The 19,690-nt window shown below is 60.3% G+C and overlaps 1 non-coding gene across 1 annotated transcript; it reads right to left on the reverse strand.

The window, feature by feature from the left end:
- Nucleotides 1–7,801: 7,801 nt before the first annotated feature.
- On the reverse strand, nucleotides 7,802–7,920 carry LOC131865940 (5S ribosomal RNA). Its single transcript, XR_009364575.1, has one exon. It is a non-coding gene; the product is annotated as a 5S ribosomal RNA (ribosomal RNA).
- Nucleotides 7,921–19,690: the final 11,770 nt, after the last annotated feature.

Consider the following 19,690-nt stretch of genomic DNA (forward strand, 5'->3'; position numbering starts at 1 on the left):
CAGTGTGTACTTAGCAAACCGCGACCCACGTGCGAATCCACCCCGGCCACCCACCCCCGTCGAGGTGCACACCCTCCCTCGCGAAGTGCGCCCCGTTCGCCAAGTGTGAGCCCTGCCCGGGTGCGCGCACCTTGCTAGGGCGTCGGGTGTGCACCCGGCCCGGCCTACGTGCGTGCACCTGGAGGGGGCGTCGTGTGCGTGCAGTGTCCCGTCTGCAACGCGGTGCCCACACACCACCTCGGGCGCAACGACCTGCGCTCACATGTGGGCCGAGTGCACCTTGGTGCATGTTCGGGGCGCCTCGGGTGCACGCTCGATCTTGCCCCGGTGCACCAAGGCGCTCGGTTTGCCCCGGGTGCGCACTTGGTGCAAGGTGGGCACCCAAAATAGGGATCAAGCACCAAAACACAAGTTTCGGGATGCAAAATGGGACCCAAGGACCACAAATGCGTTCCAAGACCCATGATGGGTCCACGAGAACAAAAATGTGTTCCGAGACTTAATAAACAAATATTGGGTTTTAGGAGAAGAAACATGCTCTGATGCCCAAAACGAGAATCGACCCCGAAAAGGCCACAGGCCAAAAGTGGGATGCGAGACAAAAAAAAATGGGACCCGAGGACCAAAATTGGGTTCCCAGGTCGAAGACAGGGCAACCGGACAAGAAACGACCTCTAAGGCTCGAAATGAGTCCCGACGACTAAAACTTGACAAGAAGCACCCATCAGGCACCCAACTCGACACCCATGGGATGCCGACCCACCCGGGCTTCCACCTAGCACACCTTGGCACCCACCCACCCTCGCACCCAACCTCGCACCCAACTTAGCACCTTTGAACCCACATTGGCACTCACCCTGACCCTGGCACCTTGGAACCCACATTGGCACTCACCTTGACCCTGGCACCCACCTTTGCACTCACCTTGGGACCCACCCTGGCTCCCACCTCGGCACCCACCCAGACACCCACCTTGGTTCCTTGGCACCCACCTTGGATCCTTGGCACCCACCCCGACACCCACCTTGGCACGCAACTTGGCTACTTGCCACCCACCTTGGCTCCTTGACGCCCACCCCGACAACCACCCCGTGACCTACCCTGGCTAGGGTTGGTGCACACCCACCCTGGTGCCCACCTTGGCACCCACCCTATGACCCACCTTGGCACGCACCTTAGTACCCACCCCGTTACCCACCCTAGGACCCACCCCGTGACCCACCTTGGCCAGGGTGGGTGCCTTGGTGCGCACAACTTGCCTGGGCTGCACACCAGGGCGGGCTCAAGATGGCACCCGCGTTCCGTTTTTTTCACTATCTTTCAAAACGGAAATTTTAAAATCTCATTTTTTTCTTTTTTTTGCCTTTTCTGGAAATTAGTGAAGGCAGCGCATCAAAGGTGCGCAATGCTGGTGCGAACCCGGGAGCGCTCCGATGTGTGCTCCAAGGTGCGGCGTGCACGAAGTCCGAGCCCGGTTTGCCCCGGGTGCGCACCTCGCGTGCACCTTCGCCGGGGTGAGCACCTTGGCTGGGTTGCGCGCCCTGGTGCGTACCAAGGAGCGCTCTGAAGTGTGCTCCAAGGTGCGGCGTGCACGAAGTCGGAGCCCGGTTTGCCCCGGGTGTGCACCTCGGGTGCGCACCTCGCGTGCACCTTCGCTGCGGTGGGCACCTTGGCTGGGTTGCGCGCCTTGGTGGGCACCATGCAGTGCACGAAGTCGGAGCCCGGTTTGCCCCGGGCGCGCACCTCCGCCAGGGTGGGCACCTTGGTGCGCACAACTTGCCTGGGCTGCGCATCAGGAAGGGCTCAAGATGGCACCCGCGTTCCGTTTTTTTCACTATCTTTCAGAACGGAAATTTTAAAATATCGTTTTTTTTTGCCTTTTCTGGAAATTAGTGAAGGCAGCGCATCAAAGGTGCGCAACGCTGGTGCGAACCTGGGAGCGCTCCGATGTGTGCTCCAAGGTGCGGCGTGCACGAAGTCGGAGCCCGGTTTGCCTCGGGTGCGCCCTGGTGGGCACCATGGTGCGCACCAAGGAGCGCTCCGAAGTGTGCTCCAAGGTGCGGCCTGCACGAAGTCGGAGCCCGGTTTGCCCCGGGTGTGCACCTCGGGTGGGCACCTTGGTGCGCATGCCTTGCCTGGGCTGCGCACCAGGGCGGGCTCAAGATGGCACCCGCGTTCCTTTTTTTTCACTATCTTTCAAAACGGAAATTTTAAAATCTCATTTTTTTTTGCCTTTTTCTGGAAATTAGTGAAGGCAGCGCATCAAAGGTGCGCACCTCGCTGCCCACCACGGTGCGCAACGCCGGTGGGCACCCGGGAGTGCTTCGAAGTGTGCTCCAAGGTGCTGCGTGCACGTTGTCGGAGCCCGGTTTGCCCCGGGTGCGCACCTCGCGTGCACCTTCGTCGGGGTGGGCACCTTGGCTTGGTTTGCCCCGGCTGCGCTCCGAAGCGGGGTTATTGGAGCGCCGCCTCTTTTTTTGTCGGAGCGTTTGGTGGGGTTTCTCGCATTGGCTCTTCCGAGGCCCGGTTGCCACCCTGGCGCGCACGAAGTCGGAAGTAGGGTTAATTGCCCGGGTGCGCACCTTTGCCAGGGTGGCACCTTACCTGGGCTGCGCACCAGGGCGGGCTCAAGATGGCACGCGCGTTCCGTTTTTTTCACTATCTTTCAAAACGGAAATTTTAAAATCTCCTTTTTTTTTTGCCTTTTCTGGAAATTAGTGAAGGCAGCGCATCAAAGGTGCGCACCTCGCTGCCCACCTTGGTGTGCTCTGAGGTGCGCACCCGGGAGCGCTACGAAGTGTGCTCCAAGGTGCGGCGTGCACGTTGTCGGAGCCCGGTTTGCCCCGGGTGCGCACCTCGCCTGCACCTTGGCCGGGGTGGGCACCTTGGCTGGGTTTGCCCAGGGTGCGCTCCGAAGCGGGGTTACTGGAGCGCCCCCTCTTTTTTTGTCAGAGAGTTTGGTGGGGTTTCTCGCATTGGCTCTTCCCAGGCCCGGTTGTTGGGTGCGCTCCCACCCTGGCGCGCGCGAAGTTGGAAGTTGGGTTAATTGCCCGGGCGCGCACCTTCGCCAGGGTGGGCACCTTGGTGCGCAAACCTTGGCTGGGCTGCGCACCAGGGCGGGCTCAAGATGGCACCAGCATTCCCTTTTTCTCACTATCTTTCAAAACGGAAATTTTAAAATCTCGTTTTTTTTTTGCCTTTTATGGAAATTAGTGAAGGCATCGCATCAAAGGTGCGCACCTCGCTGCCCACCTTGGTGTGCTCCGAGGTGCCCACCACGGTGCGCAACGCCGGTGCGAACCCGGGAGCGCCCCGATGTGTGCTCCAAGGTGCGGCGTGCACGAAGTCGGACCCCGGTTTGCCCCGGGTGCGCACCTCGCGTGCACCTTGGTGCGCACACCTTGGCTGGGTTGCGCGGCCTGGTGGGCACCATGGTGCGCACCAAGGAGCGCTCCGAAGTGTGCTCCAAGGTGCGGCGTGCACGAAGTCGGAGCCCGGTTTGCCCCGGGTGCGCACCTTCGCCGCGGTGGGCACCATGGCGTGCACGAAGTCGGAGCCCGGTTTGCCCCGGGTGCGCACCTCGCGTGCACCTTCGCCGGGGTGGGCACCTCGGCTGGGTTGCGCGCCCTGGTGCGCACCAAGGAGCGCTCTGAAGTGTGCTCCAAGGTGCGGCTGTGCACGAAGTCGGAGCCCGGTTTGCCCCGGGTGTGCACCTCGCGTGCGCACCTCGCGTGCACCTTCGCTGCGGTGGGCACCTTGGCTGGGTTGCGCGCCTTGGTGGGCACCATGCAGTGCACGAAGTCGGAGCCCGGATTGCCCCGGGCGCGCACCTCCGCCAGGGTGGGCACCTTGGTGCGCACAACTTGCCTGGGCTGCGCACCAGGAAGGGCTCAAGATGGCACCCGCGTTCCGTTTTTTTCACTATCTTTCAGAACGGAAATTTTAAAATCTCGTTTTTTTTTGCCTTTTCTGGAAATTAGTGAAGGCAGCGCATCAAAGGTGCGCAACGCTGGTGCGAACCTGGGAGCGCTCCGATGTGTGCTCCAAGGTGCGGCGTGCACGAAGTCGGACCCCGGTTTGCCCCGGGTGCGCACCTCGCGTGCACCTTGGTGCGCACACCTTGGCTGGGTTGCGCGCCCTGGTGGGCACCATGGTGCGCACCAAGGAGCGCTCCGAAGTGTGCTCCAAGGTGCGGCGTGCACGAAGTCGGAGCCCGGTTTGCCCCGGGTGCGCACCTCGCGTGCACCTTCGCCGCGGTGGGCACCATGGCGTGCACGAAGTCGGAGCCCGGTTTGCCCCGGGTGCGCACCTCGCGTGCACCTTCGCCGGGGTGGGCACCTTGGTGTGCAGACCTTGGCTGGGTTGCGCGCCCTGGTGGGCACCATGGTGCGCACCAAGGAGCGCTCCGAAGTGTGCTCCAAGGTGCGGCCTGCACGAAGTCGGAGCCCGGTTTGCCCCGGGTGTGCACCTCGGGTGGGCACCTTGGTGCGCATGCCTTGCCTGGGCTGCGCACCAGGGCGGGCTCAAGATGGCACCCGCGTTCCTTTTTTTTCACTATCTTTCAAAACGGAAATTTTAAAATCTCATTTTTTTTTGCCTTTTTCTGGAAATTAGTGAAGGCAGCGCATCAAAGGTGCGCACCTCGCTGCCCACCACGGTGCGCAACGCCGGTGGGCACCCGGGAGTGCTTCGAAGTGTGCTCCAAGGTGCTGCGTGCACGTTGTCGGAGCCCGGTTTGCCCCGGGTGCGCACCTCGCGTGCACCTTCGTCGGGGTGGGCACCTTGGCTGGGTTTGCCCCGGCTGCGCTCCGAAGCGGGGTTATTGGAGCGCCGCCTCTTTTTTTGTCGGAGCGTTTGGTGGGGTTTCTCGCATTGGCTCTTCCGAGGCCCGGTTGCCACCCTGGCGCGCACGAAGTCGGAAGTAGGGTTAATTGCCCGGGTGCGCACCTTTGCCAGGGTGGGCACCTTACCTGGGCTGCGCACCAGGGCGGGCTCAAGATGGCACGCGCGTTCCGTTTTTTTCACTATCTTTCAAAACGGAAATTTTAAAATCTCCTTTTTTTTTTGCCTTTTCTGGAAATTAGTGAAGGCAGCGCATCAAAGGTGCGCACCTCGCTGCCCACCTTGGTGTGCTCTGAGGTGCGCACCCGGGAGCGCTACGAAGTGTGCTCCAAGGTGCGGCGTGCACGTTGTCGGAGCCCGGTTTGCCCCGGGTGCGCACCTCGCCTGCACCTTGGCCGGGGTGGGCACCTTGGCTGGGTTTGCCCAGGGTGCGCTCCGAAGCGGGGTTACTGGAGCGCCCCCTCTTTTTTTGTCAGAGCGTTTGGTGGGGTTTCTCGCATTGGCTCTTCCCAGGCCCGGTTGTTGGGTGCGCTCCCACCCTGGCGCGCGCGAAGTTGGAAGTTGGGTTAATTGCCCGGGCGCGCACCTTCGCCAGGGTGGGCACCTTGGTGCGCACACCTTGGCTGGGCTGCGCACCAGGGCGGGCTCAAGATGGCACCAGCATTCCCTTTTTCTCACTATCTTTCAAAACGGAAATTTTAAAATCTCGTTTTTTTTTTGCCTTTTATGGAAATTAGTGAAGGCATCGCATCAAAGGTGCGCACCTCGCTGCCCACCTTGGTGTGCTCCGAGGTGCCCACCACGGTGCGCAACGCCGGTGCGAACCCGGGAGCGCCCCGATGTGTGCTCCAAGGTGCGGCGTGCACGAAGTCGGACCCCGGTTTGCCCCGGGTGCGCACCTCGCGTGCACCTTGGTGCGCACACCTTGGCTGGGTTGCGCGGCCTGGTGGGCACCATGGTGCGCACCAAGGAGCGCTCCGAAGTGTGCTCCAAGGTGCGGCGTGCACGAAGTCGGAGCCCGGTTTGCCCCGGGTACGCACCTCGCGTGCACCTTCGCCGGGGTGGGCACCTCGGCTGGGTTGCGCGCCCTGGTGCGCACCAAGGAGCGCTCCGAAGTGTGCTCCAAGGTGCGGCGTGCACGAAGTCGGAGCCCGGTTTGCCCCGGGTGCGCACCTTCGCCGCGGTGCGCACCATGGCGTGCACGAAGTCGGAGCCCGGTTTGCCCCGGGTGCGCACCTCGCGTGCACCTTCGGCGGGGTTGCGCGCCCTGGTGGGCACCATGGTGCGCACCAAGGAGCGCTCCGAAGTGTGCTCCAAGGTGCGGCGTGCACGAAGTCGGAGCCCGGTTTGCCCCGGGTGCGCACCTCGCGTGCACCTTCGGCGGGGTTGCGCGCCCTGGTGGGCACCATGGTGCGCACCAAGGAGCGCTCCGAAGTGTGCTCCAAGGTGCGGCGTGCACGAAGTCGGAGCCCGGTTTGCCCCGGGTGCGCACCTCGCGTGCACCTTCGCCGCGGTGGGCACCATGGCGTGCACGAAGTCGGAGCCCGGTTTGCCCCGGGTGCGCACCTCGCGTGCACCTTCGCCGGGGTGGGCACCTCGGCTGGGTTGCGCGCCCTGGTGCGCACCAAGGAGCGCTCCGAAGTGTGCTCCAAGGTGCGGCGTGCACGAAGTCGGAGCCCGGTTTGCCCCGGGTGCGCACCTCGCGTGCACCTTCGCCAGGGTGGGCACCTCGGTGCGCACACCTTCTCAATGTTTTCTTGCCTTTTCTGGAAATTGGTGAAGGCAGCGCATCAAAGGTGCGCACCTCGGTGTGCTCCGAGGTGCGAACCCGAGAGCGCTCCGAGGTGCCCACGAAGTCGAAAGTCGGGTTAATTGCATTGTTTTCCCCGGGTGCGCTCCGAGGTGCGCAACATCGGCGCGCACCAAGGAGGGCTCCGAAGTGTGCTCCAAGGTGCGCACGATGGCGTGCACCTCTGGTGCGCACGATTCGGAGCTCGGTTTGACCGGGGTGCGCACACCTTGGCTGGGTTGCGCACCTTTTGTGCGCTCCAAGGTGCGCACGAAGTCGGAGCTCGGTTTGCCCCGGGTGCGCACCTTCGCCAGGGTGCGCACCTTGATGCGCACGCCTTGGCTGGGCTGCGCACCTTGGTGGGCGCCATGGTGCGCACCTTTCGTGCGCTCCAAGGTGCGCACGAAGTCGGAGCTCGGTTTGCCCCGGGTGCGCACCTTGGTGGGCGCCATGGTGCACTCCGAGGTGCCCAAGATTGGTGCGCACCAAGGAGCGCTCCGAAGTGCGCTCCAAGGTGCGCGCGAAGTCGAAAGTTGGGTTAATTGTCCGGTTTGCCTCGGGTGCGCACCTTGCGTGCACCTTCGCCAGGGTGGGCGCCTTGGTGCACACCTTGGCTGGGCTGCGCACACCTTGGCACCCGCGTTTCCTTCATTTTAAATTTTTTTTTTTTACAATCTCTCAAGTGGGAAATTCTATAATCTCAACTTTTTTTGCCTTTTCAGGAAACTTTTGAATGGAGCGCATCATTGGTGCGCTCCGAAGTGTGCTCCAAAGCTCTCTCCAGCTGCGTGCACCTGCCCCGGCCGCGCACCCGGCCCCGCCCAGCTTCGCTCACCTGTCCCGGGCGTCTGGTGCGGAACCTTAGAGTAAGAAACATCACCGTGCACCTTGGCCAACGTGCGCGACTCGACCGAGCGCGCACTGGCCGAGGTGCACACCGATTTCACCTGGGTGCGCGCGCAGCACCTCGGGCGCACCGGGGTGCGCGCACAACGCCCGGGTTGCACCGTGGCCTGTGTGCTCGGGGCGCCTCGGGTGCGCGCTCGGTGTCGCCCCCGCGCGCGCGGTAGTGCGGGCAGCGCACCCCGGCCCGGCCCGGCCCCGACGAGAACGCAAACGGGCAAAAGGTTTATTCAAATAGCATTGCGACGCCCGGCGAAAAACTAAAAAAGGGTGCAACACCGGGACTTCCCGGGAGGTCACCCATCCCAGTACTACTCCGGCCCAAGCGCGCTTAACTGCGGAGTTCTGATGGGATCCGGTGCACTAACGCTGGTATGATCGCACCCGTTATGAGCTTGTCGCAGTGTGTACTTAGCAAACCGCGACCCACGTGCGAATCCACCCCGGCCACCCACCCCCGTCGAGGTGCACACCCTCCCTCGCGAAGTGCGCCCCGTTCGCCAAGTGTGAGCCCTGCCCGGGTGCGCGCACCTTGCTAGGGCGTCGGGTGTGCACCCGGCCCGGCCTACGTGCGTGCACCTGGAGGGGGCGTCGTGTGCGTGCAGTGTCCCGTCTGCAACGCGGTGCCCACACACCACCTCGGGCGCAACGACCTGCGCTCACATGTGGGCCGAGTGCACCTTGGTGCATGTTCGGGGCGCCTCGGGTGCACGCTCGATCTTGCCCCGGTGCACCAAGGCGCTCGGTTTGCCCCGGGTGCGCACTTGGTGCAAGGTGGGCACCCAAAATAGGGATCAAGCACCAAAACACAAGTTTCGGGATGCAAAATGGGACCCAAGGACCACAAATGCGTTCCAAGACCCATGATGGGTCCACGAGAACAAAAATGTGTTCCGAGACTTAATAAACAAATATTGGGTTTTAGGAGAAGAAACATGCTCTGATGCCCAAAACGAGAATCGACCCCGAAAAGGCCACAGGCCAAAAGTGGGATGCGAGACAAAAAAAAATGGGACCCGAGGACCAAAATTGGGTTCCCAGGTCGAAGACAGGGCAACCGGACAAGAAACGACCTCTAAGGCTCGAAATGAGTCCCGACGACTAAAACTTGACAAGAAGCACCCATCAGGCACCCAACTCGACACCCATGGGATGCCGACCCACCCGGGCTTCCACCTAGCACACCTTGGCACCCACCCACCCTCGCACCCAACCTCGCACCCAACTTAGCACCTTTGAACCCACATTGGCACTCACCCTGACCCTGGCACCTTGGAACCCACATTGGCACTCACCTTGACCCTGGCACCCACCTTTGCACTCACCTTGGGACCCACCCTGGCTCCCACCTCGGCACCCACCCAGACACCCACCTTGGTTCCTTGGCACCCACCTTGGATCCTTGGCACCCACCCCGACACCCACCTTGGCACGCAACTTGGCTACTTGCCACCCACCTTGGCTCCTTGACGCCCACCCCGACAACCACCCCGTGACCTACCCTGGCTAGGGTTGGTGCACACCCACCCTGGTGCCCACCTTGGCACCCACCCTATGACCCACCTTGGCACGCACCTTAGTACCCACCCCGTTACCCACCCTAGGACCCACCCCGTGACCCACCTTGGCCAGGGTGGGTGCACCCACCCTGGTGCCCACCTTGGCACCCACCCATCCTAGCACCCAGCCTGTGACCGGGCTTGGAACCCAACCTTGCACCCGCACCCGTCTTGGCCAGTGTGGGTGCGCACCCATCCTGGCACCCACGTTGTGACACACCCTTTAACCCACGCACCCTAGCACCCACGTTGGCACCCACCTTGGAACCCAACCTAGCAACTTGGCACCCACCCCGTGACCCACCTTGGCATCCACCATAGCAGTCGCCGACTTGGCACCCACCTCGGCACCCACCTTGACACTTGTGGACCCACCTTGCCACTCACCCTAGCATCGACCCATCCTAGCACCCACCCTGGCACCTTTGCACCCTAGCACTCACCCATCCTAGCACCTAACCTGTGACCCACCTTGACACTCACCCTCGCACCCACCTTGGAACCCAACCTAGCACCCACCCACCCTGACACCAACCCTAGCACCTACCCACCCTTGCACCCACCCTGTGACCCATCTTGGCACCCACCCATCCTACCACTCAACCTATCACCCACCTTCTCACCCACCTTGGCATCCACCTTAGCACCCACCCACACTGGCACCTTGGCACCCACCTCGGGCAAGGTGGGTGCACACCCACCCTGGCACCCAATTTAGAACCCACCGAGCATGTTACCCACCTTGGCACCCACATTGCAGCCCACCCTAGTACCCACCCTATGACCCACATTGGCATCCACACCCTAGCACCCAGGCACCTCGACACCCGCCTTGACACCCACCCTAGCACTGAACCTGTGACCCACCTTGGAACTCACCCTAGAACCCACCCACCCTGTGAACCACCTTGGCATCCACCTTAGCACCCACCCACCTTGGCACCCACTCTAGCACTCACCCATCCTAACACCCAACTTGTTACCCACCTTGGCACCCGCCCTCGCGTCCACCTTGAAACCCACCCTAGCACCCACCCACGCAGGAGCCCACCTTGGCACCCAACCTAACACCCACGCATCCTGGCACCCAACTTGTGACCCACCTTGGAACCCACCCTAGTACCCACCTTTGAACCCACTATATCACCAACCCACCTTGGCACCCACCCTATGACCCTCTTTGGAATCCACCCTAGCACGCACCCACCCTGGCACCCACCATGGAGCGCACCCTAGCACCCACCCACCTCGGCACGCACCTCAACACCCACCTTGGTGTGCGCACTGCGCCAACCTCTCAAAGACCCTATGTGGTGCGCTCCAAAGTGTACACCTTTGGTGCGCTCCAAGGTGCGCACCTTTGGTGCACACCGAGGTGCACACCAAAGTGTGCACCGAGGTGAGCACCAAAGTGCACTCCAGGGTGCACACCAAGGCGTGCACCTTTGGTGCGGTCAATGCAAACGAATTCGGAAGTTGGGGTCGATGTCCTAATCGCTGCTGCAGACTACACGTATGAGAATCGGACAAATAGCTTTATATAGGGGAGGTGTTGCGTTTGATGGGTCGACTCCCCTGGTTGTGTGCACTGCACCAACTTCAAAGACCCTGTCTTGTTTAAGAAGTCAAAAGTTGGGGTGGATGTCCTAATCATTGCTGCAGTCTACGCATGTATGAGAATCAGACAAATAGCTTATATAGGGGAGGTGTTGCATTCGGTGGGTTGACTCCCCTGGTTGTGCGCACTGCGCCAACCTCAAAGACCCCGCATAGCAGAAGAAGTCGGAAGTCGGATTTTGGTGAGCACCAAGGCGTGCACCTTTGGTGCGGTCAACGCAGACGAATTCAGAAGTTGGGGTGGATGTCCTAATCGTTGTTGCAGGCTACACATGTATGAGAATCAGACAAATAGCTTATATAGGGGAGGTGTTGGGTTTGATGGGTCAACTCCCTTGGTTGTGCGCATTACGCCAACCTCAAAGACCTTGTTTTCGTTAAGAAGTCAAAAGTTGGGGTCAATGTCCTAATGGCTCCTGCAGGCTACACATGTATGAGAATCGGACAAATAGCTTATATAGGGGAGGTGTTGGGTTTGATGGGTCGACTCCCCTGGTTGTGCGCATTACGTCAACCTCAAAGACCTTGTTTTCGTTAAGAAGTCAAAAGTTGGGGTCGATGTCCTAATTGCTCCTGTAGACTACACATGTATGAGAATCAGACAAATAGCTTATATAGGGGAGGTGTTGGGTTTGATGGGTTGACTCCCCTAGTTGTTCGCATTACACCAACCTCAAAGACCTTGTTTTCGTTTAGAAGCCGAAAGTTGGGGTCGATGTCCTAATTGCTCCTGCAGGCTACGCATGTATGAGAATCAGACAAATAGCTTATATAGGGGAGGTGTTGGGTTTGATGGGTCGACTCCCCTGGTTGTGCGCATTGCGCCAACCTCAAAGACCCTGCATTGCGGATGAAGTCGAAAGTCAGAGTTTGGTGTGCTACAAGGTGTGGTCGAAGGTGCTCACCTAGGTGTGCACCTTTGGAGCACAGGAAAAGTGCCCTCCAAAAGTGCGCACCTTTGGAGTGCACAAAAGTGCCCTCCAAAAGTGCGCACCTTTGGAGCGCAGAAAAGTGCCCTCCAAAAAGTGCCCTCCAAAAGTGCGCACCTTTGGAGCGCAGAAAAGTGCCCTCCAAAAAGTGCCCTCCAAAAGTGCGCACCTTTGGAGCGCAGAAAAGTGCCCTCCAAAAAGTGCCCTCCAAAAGTGCGCACCTTTGGAGCGCAGAAAAGTGCCCTCCAAAAGTGCGCACCTTTGGAGCGCAGAGAAAGTGCCCTCCAAAAAGTGCCCTCCAAAAGTGCGCACCTTTGGAGCGCAGAAAAGTGCCCTCCAAAAAGTGCCCTCCAAAAGTGCGCACCTTTGGAGCGCAGAAAAGTGCCCTCCAAAAAGTGCCCTCCAAAAGTGCGCACCTTTGGAGCGCAGAAAAGTGCCCTCCAAAAAGTGCCCTCCAAAAGTGCGCACCTTTGGAGCGCAGAAAAGTGCCCTCCAAAAAGTGCCCTCCAAAAGTGCGCACCTTTGGAGCGCAGAAAAGTGCCCTCCAAAAGTGCGCACCTTTGGAGCGCACAAAAGTGCCCTCCAAAAGTGCGCACTTTTGGTGCGCACCAAGGCGCTGGTTCGGTCGTTGCAGGCGAGTTCGGAAGTTGGGGTCGATGTCCTGAGCGGAGGTGCAAACTACACAGGTGTCGGAATCGGACAAATAGCTTATATAGGGGAGGTGTATGCTTCGATGGGTCGACTCCCCAGGTTGAGCGCACCGCGCCAACCTCAAAGACCCTACGGTATGGATGAAGTCGGAAGTTGGGTCCGATGACCAATTCGATTAGTAGGTATGCTCATGAGGTCGGAATTTGGGTCCGATGACCTGCCATGTGCAGGAAGGCGAATGTTGACACTGTGCGTTGCAAGGTGCACACCAAGGCGCTGGTGCGGTCTTTTTAGTCGAGTTCGGAAGTTGGGGTCGATGTCCTGATCGGAGGTGCAAGCTACACAGGTGTGGGAATCGGACAAATAGCTTATATAGGGGAGGTGTATGCTTCGTTGGGTCGACTCCCCGGGTTGAGCGCACCGCGCCAACCTCAAAGACCCTACGGTATGGATGAAGTCGGAAGTTGGGTCCGATGACCGATTCGATATGTAGGCATACTCGCGAGGTCGGAATTTGGGTCCGATGACCTGCCACGTGCAGGAAGGCGAATGTTGGCACTGTGCGTTGCAAGGTGCGCACCAAGGCGCTGGTTCGGTCGTTGGAGGCGAGTTCGGAAGTTGGGGTCGATGTCTTGATCGGAGGTGCAAACTACACAGGTGTGGGAATCGGACAAATAGCTTATATAGGGGAGGTGTATGCTTCGTTGGGTCGACTCCCCGGGTTGAGCGCACCGCGCCAACCTCAAAGACCCTACGGTATGGATGAAGTCGGAAGTTGGGTCCGATGACCGATTCGATATGTAGGCATACTCGCGAGGTCGGAATTTGGGTCCGATGACCTGCCATGTGCAGGAAGGCGAATGTTGGGACTGTGCGTCGCAAGGTGCGCACCAAGGCGCTGGTGCCGTCGTTGCAGTCGAGTTCGGAAGTTGGGGTCGATGTCCTGGTCAGAGGTGCAAACTACACAGGTGTGGGAATCGGACAAATAGCTTATATAGGGGAGGTGTATGCTTCGATGGGTCGACTCCCTGGGTTGAGCGCACCGCGCCAACCTCAAAGACCCTACAGTATGGATGAAGTCGGAAGTTGGGTCCGATGACCGATTCGATACGTAGGCATATTGGCGAGGTCTGAATTTGTGTCCGATGACCTGCCATGCGCAGGAAGGCGGAATTTGGGGTCCCGATGACCGAGTTGATGGCGTGCCATGCGCAGAAAGGCGGAATTTGGGTCCGATGACCGAGTTGATGTTGATGGCCCGCCATGCACAGGAAGGCGGAATTTGGGTCCGATGACCGATTTGAAGGCGTGCCATACGCAAAAAGGCGGAGTTTGGGTCCGATGACCGAGTTGATATTGATGGCCCGCCATGCGCAGGAAGGCGGAATTTGGGTCCGATGACCTGACATACGCATGGAGTCCGACTCGGGGGCCGATGTTCGATTCGATGACTTGCATTGTGGGTAAAGTCGGAAGTTGTGGTCTTTGACCCGATTCGATGACCAGACTTCGGCTGCTTGAGAATCGGACAAATAACTTATATAGGGGAGGTAGTGTTCTCGAGCATCCTCCCCCCGTGCCCGTTTATGTCGATTGATGGCTGGGTGGCTCGACTGGTTGGAGCGCTCGGATGCAAAAATCTTGCCACCAGGATTTATCGATTGTGATGGACACGGCAAGTCTCCTGATTGCTATGCAGGAGCTCATCGTGAATCTCTATGCGGCCTTGGTATGGACTCGACCTGCGGAATGGTTCGGCAATGGTAGTCGCTCCAACACGTCCTTGCAATGGCCACAGAGGTGATTCGACTAGAGCTCCAGTCTAGCTTTTGGGTTGCTTGGCGGACTGGTATAGCCGCGATCGAGTTCCGGCCATGAACGTTTTAGATAGCTCTTGGGCTTTCTGGGACGGAAGTCGGAAGTTTGGGCTGTTGTCCGATTTGATGACCATTCTTCGGATGTGTGAGAATCGGACAAATAACTTATATAGGGGACTGTGTTGTCTCACGCAGCCCCCTCCGTGCCCCTCTATCTCGACCGATGTTGGTGCTTGAAAGGGTTGGGATCGCTCGGATTTATAAACGTGCACCACCATTTGTCGAGTGTGAGGGACGCGGCAGGTCTCCTAAATGCTATGCGGGCGCTCTCTGAGAATCTCTATCCGGCCTCGACACAGACTAGTCTTGCTGAATGGTTTGGCACTGGTAGTCGATCCAACACGTCGTTGTTGTGGCCGCCTAGGCGATTCGATTCGAGCCCCCGTCTAGCTTTTGGGTTGCTTGGCGGATTTTGCCCTATCCGCAAGTGAGCTCGGTCCCTAAACGTTCGAGAAACCCGATTGCTATGCGCCGACTCTCTTTCTTGCGAGCCTCCATCTAGCTTTTGGGTCTCTACGGAACGGAAGTCGGAATCTGGGACCGTTGTTTGATTCGACGAGGCAGACTACGGTTGTGCGAGAATCGGACAAATAACTTATATAGGGGAGGTGTTGACTGGAGCATTCTCCCCCGTGCCCCTCTAACTCGACCAATGCTGGCGCGTCGAACGGTGGTAGCGCTCGGATTTTCAGTGAGCGCCAGCATTGGTCGATTTAGAGGGGCATGCGAGATTCCCGAATGCTATGCGAGGGCTCTAACGGAAATGTCTATTGGTTTCGGTATGGATGCAATTGCGAGTGGTTCGGCAAAGGTAGTCGTTCCGATGCGTCCATGTCGTGGCCAAATCGATAATTCGATTTGAGCCCTCGTATAGCATTTGGGTCTCTCGATGTGATTCCGCATTCCAGTCCCTTTGGGCACTGCTTGAGCCGCATCCCAGGGGGTTCCCTTCCCAATAATCTGCCTCGCAACCCGATTGCTATGCGGTGAGGCTCCTCGGCCGCCTCGGAACTATCTGTGTATCAGACGCATCGCGGGGATAAGGGGTTGGCAACGGTAGTCGCCCCCAAGCGCGTCCGATGCTTGGACCATTCCGAGGCGGCCCTGAAGCCTCTTCCGTCTAGCCGTTGGGTCCTTCTCGCCGCATCCCTCGCCTCGCACCCCGATTGCTATGCGGTGAGGCTCCTCGGCCGCCTCGGAACTATCTGTGTATCGGACGCGTCGCGGGATAAGGGTTGTCACTGGTAGTCGCCCCAAGCGCGTCCGATGCTTGGACCATTCCGAGGCGGCCCTGAAGCCTCTTCCGTCTAGCCGTTGGGTCCTTCTCGCCGCATCCCTCGCCTCGCACCCCGATTGCTATGCGGTGAGGCTCCTCGGCCGCCTCGGAACTATCTGTGTATCGGACGCGTCGCGGGATAAGGGGTTGTCATTGGTAGTCGCCCCAAGCGCGTCCGATGCTTGGACCATTCCGAGGCGGCCCTGAAGCCTCTTCCGTCTAGCCGTTGGGTCCTTCTCGCCGCATCCCTCGCCTCGCACCCCGATTGCTATGCGGTGAGGCTCCTCGGCCGCCTCGGAACTATCTGTGTATCGGACGCGTCGCGGGATAAGGGGTTGTCACTGGTAGTCGCCCCAAGCGCGTCCGATGCTTGGACCATTCCGAGGCGGCCCTGAAGCCTCTTCCGTCTAGCCGTTGGGTCCTTCTCGCCGCATCCCTCGCCTCGCACCCCGATTGCTATGCGGTGAGGCTCCTCGGCCGCCTCGGAACTATCTGTGTATCGGACGCGTCGCGGGATAAGGGGTTGTCACTGGTAGTCGCCCCAAGCGCGTTCGATGCTTGGACCATTCCGAGGCGGCCCTGAAGCCTCTTCCGTCTAGCCGTTGGGTCCTTCTCGCCGCATCCCTCGCCTCGCACCCCGATTGCTATGCGGTGAGGCTCCTCGGCCGCCTTGGAACTATCTGTGTATCGGACGCGTCGCGGGATAAGGGGTTGTCACTGGTAGTCGCCCCAAGCGCGTCCGATGCTTAGACCATTCCGAGGCGGACCCGAAGCCTCTTCCGTCTAGCCGTTGGGTCCTTCTCGCCGCATCCTTCGCCTCGCACCCCGATTGCTATGCGGTGAGGCTCCTCGGCCGCCTCGGAACTATCTGTGTATCGGACGCGTCGCGGGATAAGGGGTTGTCACTGGTAGTCGCCCCAAGCGCGTCCGATGCTTGGACCATTCCGAGGCGGACCCGAAGCCTCTTCCGTCTAGCCGTTGGGTCCTTCTCGCCGCATCCCTCGCCTCGCACCCCGATTGCTATGCGGTGAGGCTCCTCGGCCGCCTTGGAACTATCTGTGTATCGGACGCGTCGCGGGATAAGGGGTTGTCACTGGTAGTCGCCCCAAGCGCGTCCGATGCTTGGACCATTCCGAGGCGGACCCGAAGCCTCTTCCGTCTAGCCGTTGGGTCCTTCTCGCCGCATCCCTCGCCTCGCACCCCGATTGCTATGCGGTGAGGCTCCTCGGCCGCCTTGGAACTATCTGTGTATCGGACGCGTCGCGGGATAAGGGGTTGTCACTGGTAGTCGCCCCAAGCGCGTCCGATGCTTGGACCATTCCGAGGCGGACCCGAAGCCTCTTCCGTCTAGCCGTTGGGTCCTTCTCGCCGCATCCCTCGCCTCGCACCCCGATTGCTATGCGGTGAGGCTCCTCGGCCGCCTTGGAACTATCTGTGTATCGGACGCGTCGCGGGATAAGGGGTTGTCACTGGTAGTCGCCCCAAGCGCGTCCGATGCTTGGACCATTCCGAGGCGGCCCCGAAGCCTCTTCCGTGTAGCCGTTGGGTCCTTCTCGCCGCATCCCTCGCCTCGCACCCCGATTGCTATGCGGTGAGGCTCCTCGGCCGCCTTGGAACTATCTGTGTATCGGACGCGTCGCGGGATAAGGGGTTGTCACTGGTAGTCGCCCCAAGCGCGTCCGATGCTTGGACCATTCCGAGGCGGCCCCGAAGCCTCTTCCGTGTAGCCGTTGGGTCCTTCTCGCCGCATCCCTCGCCTCGCACCCCGATTGCTATGCGGTGAGGCTCCTCGGCCGCCTTGGAACTATCTGTGTATCGGACGCGTCGCGGGATAAGGGGTTGTCACTGGTAGTCGCCCCAAGCGCGTCCGATGCTTGGACCATTCCGAGGCGGACCTGAAGCCTCTTCCCTCTAGCCGTTGGGGCTTTCTCGCCGCATCCCTCGCCTCGCACCCTGATTGCTATGCTGTGAGGCTCCTCGGCCGCCTTGGAACTATCTGTGTATCGGACGCATCGCGGGATAAGGGGTTGGCAGTGGTAGTCGCCCCAAGCGCATCCGATGCTTGGACCATTCCGAGGCGGCCCTGCAGCCTCTTCCGTCTAGCCGTTGGGGCCATCTCGCCGCATCCCCCACCTCGCACCACGATTGCTATGCGGTGAGGCTCCTTGGCCGCCTCGGAACTATCTGTGTATCGGACGCATCGCGGGATAAGGGGTTGTCACTGGTAGTCGCCCCAAGCGCGTCCGATGCTTGGACTATTCCGAGGCGGCCCTGCAGCCTCTTCCGTCTAGCCGTTGGGGCCATCTCGCTGCATCCCCCACCTCCTCGGCCGCCTCGGAACTATCTGTGTATCGGACGCATCGCGGGATAAGGGGTTGGCAGTGGTAGTCGCCCCAAGCGCGTCCGATGCTTGGACTATTCCGAGGCAGCCCTGCAGCCTCTTCCGTCTAGCCTTTGGGGCCATCTCGCCGCATCCCTCGCCTCGCACCCCGATTGCTATGCGGTGAGGCTCCTCGGCCGCCTGGGAACTATCTTCGTATCGGACGCATCGCGGGATAAGGGGTTGTCACTGGTAGTCGCCCCAAGCGCGTCCGATGCTTGGACTATTCCGAGGCGGCCCTGTGGCCTCTTCCGTCTAGCCGTTGGGGCCATCTCGCCGCATCCCCCACCTCGCACCCCGATTGCTATGCGGTGAGGCTCTTCGGCCGCCTTGGAACTATCTTCGTATCGGACGCATTGCGGGATAAGGGGTTGTCACTGGTAGTGGCCCCAAGCGCGTCCGATGCTTGGACTATTCCGAGGCGGCCCTGCAGCCTCTTCCGTCTAGCCGTTGGGGCCATCTCGCCGCATCCCCCACCTCGCACCCCGATTGCTATGCGGTGAGGCTCCTCGGCCGCCTTGGAACTATCTTCGTATCGGACGCATCGCGGGATAAGGGGTTGTCACTGGTAGTCGCCCCAAGCGCGTCCGATGCTTGGACTATTCCGACGCGGCCCTGTGGCCTCTTCCGTCTAGCCGTTGGGGCCATCTCGCCGCATCCCCCACCTCGCACCCCGATTGCTATGCGGTGAGGCTCCTCGGCCGCCTTGGAACCATCTTCGTATCGGACGCATCGCGGGATAGGGGGCTGTCACTGGTAGTCGCCCCAAGCGTGTCCGATGCTTGGACCATTCCTAGGCGGCCCTGAAGCCTCTTCCGTCTAGCCGTTGGGGCCTTCCCGCCCCATCCCTCGCCTCGCACCCCCGATTGCTATGCGGTGAGGCTCCTCGGCCGCCTTGGAACCATCTGTGTATCGGACGCATCGCGGGATAAGGGGTTGGCACTGGCAGTCGCCCCAAGCGCGTCCGATGCTTGGACCATTCCGAGGTGGCCCTGAAGCCTCTTCCGTCTAGCCGTTGGGGCCTTCCCGCCCCATCCCTCGCCTCGCACCCCGATTGATATGCGGTGAGGCTCCTCGGCCGCCTTGGAACTATCTGTGTATCGGACGCATCGCGGGATAAGGGGTTGGCACTGGTAGTCGTCCCAATCGCATCCGATGCTTGGACCATTCCGAGGCGGCCCTACAGCCTCTTCCGTTTAGCCGTCGGGGCCTTCCCGCCGCATCCCTCGCCTCGCATCCCGATTCCTATGCGGTGAGTCTTCTCGGCCGCCGCGGAACTATACCTGTTATTGCTACTGCATCCTTCGGCTGGTAACCTCCTCTGCCGCCTTGGAACGTTCTCTTTGTCGGACGCGTCGCGGGATAAGGGGTTGGCACTGGTAGTCGCCCCAAGCGCGCCCGATGCATAGACCGCTCCGAGTCGACCTTGCTTTCAGCCTCTCACATGCATAGACCTCTCTGAGTCGACCCTGCAGCCTCTCACGTTTAGCCTTTGGAATCTCGCCTCACAACATGATTGCTATCCTTGATGCATCCCTTGCCTCGAGCCCTGATTGCTTTCTTGGCTGCATCCCTCCTCTCCTCACAGCCCGGTTGTCATCACTGCTTCATCCGTCGCTTCATGCATTCTGGCTGCTGGGCCCTTCCCACCGCACACCTCGATTGCTATCTCTTCTGCATCACACACCCCGATTGCTATCTCTGCTACATCCCTCGGCTCTCACTTCTGCATCCTTCGCCTCACACCTCGATTGCTATCAATGCTGCATCCGTAACCTCACACCCCGATTGCTATGCGGGGAGGCTCCTTGGCCGCCTTGGAAATTTCTGTGTGTCGGACGCACCGCGGGATAAGGGGTTGGCACTG

The sequence above is a fragment of the Cryptomeria japonica genome, unplaced genomic scaffold (genome assembly GCF_030272615.1).
Source record: "Cryptomeria japonica unplaced genomic scaffold, Sugi_1.0 HiC_scaffold_127, whole genome shotgun sequence".
Classification (NCBI taxonomy): Eukaryota; Viridiplantae; Streptophyta; class Pinopsida; order Cupressales; family Cupressaceae; genus Cryptomeria; species Cryptomeria japonica.